Source organism: Bombus vancouverensis, unplaced genomic scaffold, assembly GCF_051014615.1.
Source record: "Bombus vancouverensis nearcticus unplaced genomic scaffold, iyBomVanc1_principal scaffold0043, whole genome shotgun sequence".
NCBI lineage: Eukaryota > Metazoa > Arthropoda > Insecta > Hymenoptera > Apidae > Bombus > Bombus vancouverensis.
The window spans coordinates 65,238-73,010 of record NW_027468934.1 but is presented as its reverse complement, the minus strand read 5'-3'; the positions used below and the strand labels follow the sequence as shown (position 1 = coordinate 73,010).

The window sequence follows — 7,773 nt, the reverse complement described above, 5'->3', positions numbered from 1 at the left end:
ATATATATATATATATATATGTCGGGTTAACATTAGGATTTAAGGCGCGTAACGATTCTTCGTTTGAATTAGCCATTGTTTTACAAAACAGAGAGTATATTTACACGAATAAACAAGGTTTTACAAATATTATGAATAATGAATTTTTATAAATGATATGATTGATTAACAAATGATAAATTAAATTATTAATTAGATTAAAGAATAATAAGTTTTATCGAACAATAAGAAACGAATAATATATCTTACGATTTACTAATTTAACGAATAATGAAAATTAACGATTGATAAATTTACAAATATTGAATTTAATTTACGCTATAAACAATGATCCGGGGTTCAAACGAATCCACGGTCAACGGGAAAACTTTAAACAATTTTATAACACAAAAAAATACGTTTGCTGAATCACTCGGAAAAAATTACTCGATGTATCACTTTCCAAGGCGATCACACGAATGCCTCTCTGCATAAAATCTTTTTCGTAATCCGACTGCATTTTGTTTGTTATATTCTCGCTGGAAACATCGAGAAGGTTCCAATCGTTGTTGCTAGGCAATATCTGTCAGAAGTTTGTTATATACTCCTTGGAAACATCGAGAAAGATCCAAACGCCGTTGCTAGGCAGTTTCTGTCTGGAGATTGATTCCTCATACAACGTGTGTCCCATTATATCGACATCTCCAAAGTACAATTCCATGTGATTTCCAGGGAGAACAATACAACCGATCCACACCTTCGTCAGGCAAAACGTTTATCCCGTGACCGTGGCTACGTTCAGCGACCAGTTGTCACCTCGAACCCACTTTCGCTTTTCACAAATGTCAAACAATTACAGATGACAATTACTTAATTACAGTTATGATAAGATCTGGGGTAAAGCATTAAAAGGCCTCCTCAAAATTGCATAGGGAAGGCTCCGGTTTTCATTTCATCTCCGACATATATATATATATGTATATGTCGGGTTAACATTAGAATTTAAGGCGTGTAACGATTCTTCGTTTGAATTAGCCATCGTTTTATGAAACAGAGATTATATTTACGCGAATATACAAGATTTTACAAAATATTATGAGTATTGAGTTTAATGAATGATAAGATTAACAAATGATAAGTTTAACTAATGATTCCAAACGAATCCACGGTCAACGGGATAACTCTATACTATGCGTAGAATAATTTAAACACAAAAAAAATACGATTGCTGAGGCACTCGGTAAATTGCTCGATGTATCACTTTCCAAGGCGATCACACGAATGAATATCTGATGAAAATCTTTTTCGCTGTACCACTGCATTTTGTTCGTTATATGCTCGCTGGAGGCATCGAGAAGCTTCCAATCGCCGCTGCTAGGCAGACTCTGCCAAGAATTTGTTGTATACTCTTTGGAAGCATCGAGAAAGATCCAAACGTCGTTGCTAGGCAGCCTCTGTCTGGAGTCTGATTCCTAATACAACGTGTGTCCCATTCTATCGACATCTCCAAAGTACAATTCTATGTGATTTCTAGGGAGAACAATACAACCGATCCACACCTTCGTCAGGCAAAACGTTTATCCCGTGACCGCGGCTACGCTCGGCGACCAGCTGCCACCTCGAACCCACCCTCGCCATCACATATATCGAACAATTACAAATGACAACAATTGCTTAATTACAGCTATGACAAAATCCAGGCTAAAGCACCAGAAGACTCTCGCAAAATTGCAAAGGGAAGGCTCCGGTCTTCCTTTCATCTCCGACACGTTCTTTTGTGATCCCGTTGGCCGCGGATTCGTTGTCGGGCCTGAGACCATCGTCACTAGTGTCGCGAGTGCCAATTGTCGTGATCAATTGTCAAGACTGTAATAACTCTATTATTATAATAAACTACACCTGCGTGTACCGTACCAATGGTTAATTCCCGTGAAGATTCATTTGACGCCCACAACCCTACTCCCAGTGCTAATCCGACATACATATTAATATTTTTAAATATTTTTTTTTAATATTAAAAAATTTTTTAAATTTCCCTAATATTTTCAATATTATTCTCTAAATGTATAAGCTATTTAAATTAAACAAGTTCATCTTTCTCTTTATTTAATTTAAATATAAATTAGTAATAATATAGATATAAATTAGTAACCCCAACCTAACCCCAACGACCGACACCCTCGAACTATTACAGACGCGACAACGCACGTCCTTCGAACACTAACAACAATATCAGAAACAACCGCCAAGATCGAAGATCGCTACCTCCATCGCAGAATTTTTTGAATTCTACAAGACAAAATATCACGTGTAACTATTGCAAAAAACCCGGGCATCTAGTGAAAGACTGTTACAAATTTAAAGCCCGAGTAGATGCCGGATTAATCGTACCCTATGCTTCGAGACCATCGGGAAACCAAACACGTCCTTCGGGAGAATGGGGCGAGCCACGAAGGAACGATACGCCGAATCGCCCAAGAGTACAGGCGGCAACCAGGCGACCGGCGCCGACGGCAACAAACACAACAAGGACAGCCACCCCCGCGAGATCGACTCCACCACCCATAACGAGAGACAGAGCGAACGCAATGCCGACCATAAGATCGAACGAACAACCACTAAATATTGTGGGGGAGTCATCCCACAACCAAACGAGGTCACAGACAGAGAATCCAGAATCTCAAGGCAAAAGGAAAAGAGTGAAGCACAAGCAACCGGCGAAGGAAAATCATCAGGAGTTGAATTCAGATTCGGAAGGCGACCTCCCCGAATTATTTCAATAAAATTTAACGATTCCCCAACGACCCCAACTGCACGAATAGTTTCCCCAGATCTAAAGACTAAGACGAGTTTATTATTAGACTCTGGATCGGAAATCAACATTATCAAGAAACCTGCTATACTCGATTCAGCCATCATCGACGAAAAGGAATCAATCGAAGTGCGAGGAATTACGGCAACGAGCCTGGTCTTCTTAGGGCAGACGGTAATACAGGTTGCGGGCCATCCGGTTGTTTTTCATGTAGTCGATGATTCATTGCTAATCGATCAAGACGGAATCCTAGGATCCGAATTTTTTGCAGGTTGTAAAGCTCGTTTAGATTATGAGGAAAAACATATCAAGTGGGGAAATATTTATATTCCCTTCGATACTAAAGAAAAAATAATTATACTGAAGCGAAGTTCAATAACGTGTTCGATTAATATCGCTAATCCAGAGATAAAAGAGGGATTTATTCCAAGAATCGAGCCGAACAAGGGAATCTATTTTGGTAATGCAGTTGTGAGGAATCATAAAGGAAAAGGTTACATAAGAGTAATAAATACTACTTCGAGAGATTACGTATTTACAACACCAACGATGGTAATTAAAGAATTTGAAAATCCCCCCCCCCCCGCCACCCGCTTCCTAGGACAGCCTAGGACCCTAGGAGGAAAGTAGATACGATAAAATAAATGAGTTACTACGACTCGAACATTTGAACGAAGAAGAAAAGGAAAATGCTAAAAAATTGATTCGTAATAATCAAGATAGGTTTCATATTCCAGGAGATACATTGGAAGCAACCGAAGTTCTGGAACATAGGATAATTACAACGGATAATATACCCATCAATACTAAACAGTATCGATATCCACCAATACATCGAGAAGAAATAAATCGACAGGTCCAAGAACTACTAGATACGGACGTAGTGGAACCATCAATATCTCCATATAACTCCCCGTTATGGATTGTGCCCAAAAACCCGATTCGCAAGGAAATAAGCGCTGGAGATTAGTCATCGATTATAGAAAATTGAACGATAAAACGATTGGCGATGCCTTCCCACTACCCAACATTACAGAAATATTGGATCAATTAGGAAGTGCAAAATATTTTTCCACGTTTGACTTGGCATCGGGCTTTCACCAGATCCGTATGTCACAGGAAGATGCCCACAAAACTGCATTTTCGACACCATACGGGCATTTTCAATTCAAAAGAATGCCCTTTGGATTAAAAGATGCCCCAGCAACATTTCAACGTTTGATGAATTCAATATTATCTGGTCTGCAAGGAATAGAACTATTCGTCTATCTGGATGACATAGTGATTTATTCCGCGTCTCTCCAAGAACACGAAATTAAATTTAATAAATTAATGGAAAGACTGAGGAAAGCTAAATTACGATTACAACCTGATAAGTGCGAATTTTTACGACACGAGGTGAATTACTTAGGACATGTAGTTAGTGAGGATGGCGTGAAACCCGACCCAAAGAAAGTCGAAGCCGTATCAAAATTTCCACGACCAAAGAGGGCGAAAAATATCAAACAATTTCTGGGACTAGCAGGATATTACAGAAGATTTATACCCCGATTTCCCCAAGGTCGCGAAACCATTGACACAACTATTAAAGAAAGACACTCCCTTTAAATGGACAGAAAATCAAGAAAACGCATTCAATAATTTAAAGACAGCGTTAGTGACGAAACCCATCCTGCAATATCCAGACTTTTCTAAACCCTTTAACCTTACTACAGACGCATCAGGATATGCAATAAGCGGTTTACTGAGTCAAGGGCCAATCGGAAAGGATTTGCCGATTGCGTATGCCTCAAGGCTATTAAATCCCGCCGAACAAAACTACTCTACCATAGAAAAGGAGTGTCTGGCAATTGTTTACAGCGCAATGCACTTCCGACCGTATCTTTACGGAAGAAAGTTTACCATCGTAACCGATCATAAACCTTTAGTGTGGATGCATTCTATCAAAGATCCTACTTCAAGAATTTGGAAATGGAAATTAAAGTTATCGGACTTCGAATTTGATATTATATACAAAGAAGGCAGGGCGAACGCAAACGCAGACGCATTATCTAGGAACCCTCCGGAAGTTTGTTTACCAATCAGAAAGAGAGAGGAAGTCTCACCGATTCGCTATCCTGTCTCAAAAAGATTCGGAATAGATACGTCAATCGAAGACTCTCCCATATCCGAAGCTAAACCACACGTCTTGCCTCAATCCAGTGATTCTAAAAATCAAGGAAAGGGTTTTAACCGAAAACATTTTACAATAGAAGAAACCCCCATAAAATATTTAGACCAAGCATTAGCAGAAATCGATGTAAGTACAGATAGAGAAATAACCAATCGAGAAAAAGAAGGCACGGATACAACAAGCGAAAAAGAGACCTCCACTGTAATTCCAGAACTAATTCAACAACGAGAAAAGGACACGAGACCTACGATAATTGCGGAACTAAGAATTTCAGAAACCCGAGACTCAATTGCGAGAGTAAATGACCATAAAGTAGTATTTATAGATATACATGGCAATCTGATAGATAAAGGAGCCTTAGAAATGAAGGAAACGGGAAAATTACCTCGTTATGAAGATTTAATGTTAGAAAAAGCAAGATTGAATTACGATTCTGGAAAATACATTGTATTCCTACCGATAAAGGAAAATAGAAATATTCCAATAACACCAAAAAATTTATTAAACTCGCTAAGATCTCTATTAGACGCAGTAAATGAAAAACAGTTAACTTCGTTCAGCATTAGCAAAGGAAACTTGGAGGAAATACCCTGGCGATATACAATCAGAAAATTAAAGGAAATATTTATGGAAAAAACCTTAACCATCACCATTTGCACTGGGGAAGTAATTACCCCATCTGTGGAAGCGCGGAACAACATAATACGAGAAAAACATGAATCAAGCGTAGCAGGACACAAAGGAATAACAAAAACTTATCAAAGAATACGACAACATTACTATTGGGAAAATATGAAAAAGGAAATTCAAGATTACGTAAGAACATTTAAGGAATGTCAATTGAAGAAACTCACAAGAATAAAAGCAAAGCAACCAATGGTACTTACAGACACACCAGGTAAAGCGTTCGATAAGGTTAGTATGGATATTATAGTTCCATTACCAAAAACCCAAAAGGGAAACGAATATATATTAACTATCCAAGACTTATTAACAAAATACTCAATTGGGATTCCACTAGGAGGAATCTCTTCAGCCGAGATAGCGGACGTTTTTGTAAAGCGATTTATTTGTCGTTTCGGGTCACCGAGAGCTATTCTCACTGATCAAGGAACGAACTTTACATCCTCATTAATGAAGAAAGTAGCAAAGAGATTCCGCATCAAACAATATACCACGACGGCATATCATCCACAATGTAACGGTTCAATCGAAAGATCTCACCACGTGCTGATAGAATATCTCAAATTATACATTGAAAATTCCAAAAATTGGGACGAATGGGTAGAATTAGCTATGTTTTCCTATAATACCTCTGTACACGAAGGAACGAAATTCTCCCCGCACGAATTAGTTTTTGGACATCTAGCCAGAGAACCTACTGGTGAAGTAATAATCGAAGAGAACATGGAACCAACTTACGCAGAATATCTCGAAGATCTGTTCGATAAAATTAACACCGTACAACGAATGGCAAGAGAAAATTTGATAAAATCCAAACTAAGATCAAAAGAATATTGCGACCGACGAATCAACCCCCAAGATTTTAAAATAGGAGATTCGATATATTTACTAAAAGAACCCAGTAAAGGAAAATTCTCCGATCAATATACTGGACCATACAAAGTGCTAGAAATCTTGCAGAACCAAAACGTCAAGATCGAAGTAAAAGGGATTCGGCGAACGGTGCATTTAAACAAGTTAAAACTAGCGCATAATCGAAATAAGCAATGAATAAAGCGATTTCAGTGGGCAACGTAGTGCGGTAGTATATGTTATAGTGCTGTTCGTCGAATAATACAGATATCGAACACCTAAAAGGAAAAAGGAAAATTATTATACGTGTTTCAATTATTGCTTAAATATAAAACGTGTTAACTCAATGAACAATTAACTAGTGAAAGTGAAAGTTACCTTGTGAACAAGTGATCAACATACAAGAAAGTGTACGTGCAAGTATAGGTTATGGATCGTTGTTCGTGGAACACAATGTATGACAGCTACCTAAAATAAGTGAATAAATTAGTTTCAATTGTCTCGGTGCAAAATACAAGGTTACTAAATGTTATAACTATATTATGGATAAATCAAAAGGAGGTGTAACACTGTTCGTCGAATAATACAGATAGCGAAAACCTAAAAAGAAAAAGGGAAAATTATTATGTGTACTCCAATTATTGTTTGAATATACAACATGTCGATTCAATAAATAATTAAAAGAGGGGAAGTGAAAGTTACCTTGTAAACAAGTAATCATCATACAAGAAGGTCTACATGCAAAATAGGTTATGGCTCCCTGCTTGCGGAACACCATGTACCAGCTGAAAATAAACGAACGAATTAACTTCAATTGCCTTAATGCAAAGAGCAGCATCGCTAAATGTTATAACGGTGCTGTGGAGGCGTGGCACTGTTTGTCGAATGACACAGATAGCGGAAACTTGGAAAAAGAAAAGAAGTTTATTACGAGTGTTCCAATTACTGTTTGAATGTAAAACGTGTTAGTTCAACGAATAACGAAAACAGTGAAAGTGCAACTTACCTCGTGAACAATCAATCACCATACAAGGAAGTGTACATGCATGGATTTCGCAGATTAACAAGAAGAAATAAAATAGCTGATAAATATAGAAAGTGGTTAGAAAATAATTAAGATAGATTAATTGAGAGTTAGTAATAAATATAACCGAAGTAAAAGGATATTTTATTATGTATTAATCTACGTAGTATTGTTATATTATTATATCTAACATGTAGAAATGGATTTTGTACGCATATATGTATATAATTCCAATCCAAGTAGTATTCA

At 37.5% G+C, this 7,773-nt stretch overlaps 1 long non-coding RNA gene across 1 annotated transcript; it reads right to left on the bottom strand.

Annotated features, from left to right (window-relative positions):
- Positions 1-6,198: 6,198 nt before the first annotated feature.
- Positions 6,199-7,288, bottom strand: LOC143304629 (uncharacterized). The gene is made up of 3 exons (XR_013061304.1): positions 7,203-7,288; positions 6,879-6,968; positions 6,199-6,778 (listed from the first exon to the last, which is right to left on the bottom strand). It is a non-coding gene; the product is annotated as an uncharacterized LOC143304629 (long non-coding RNA).
- Positions 7,289-7,773: the final 485 nt, after the last annotated feature.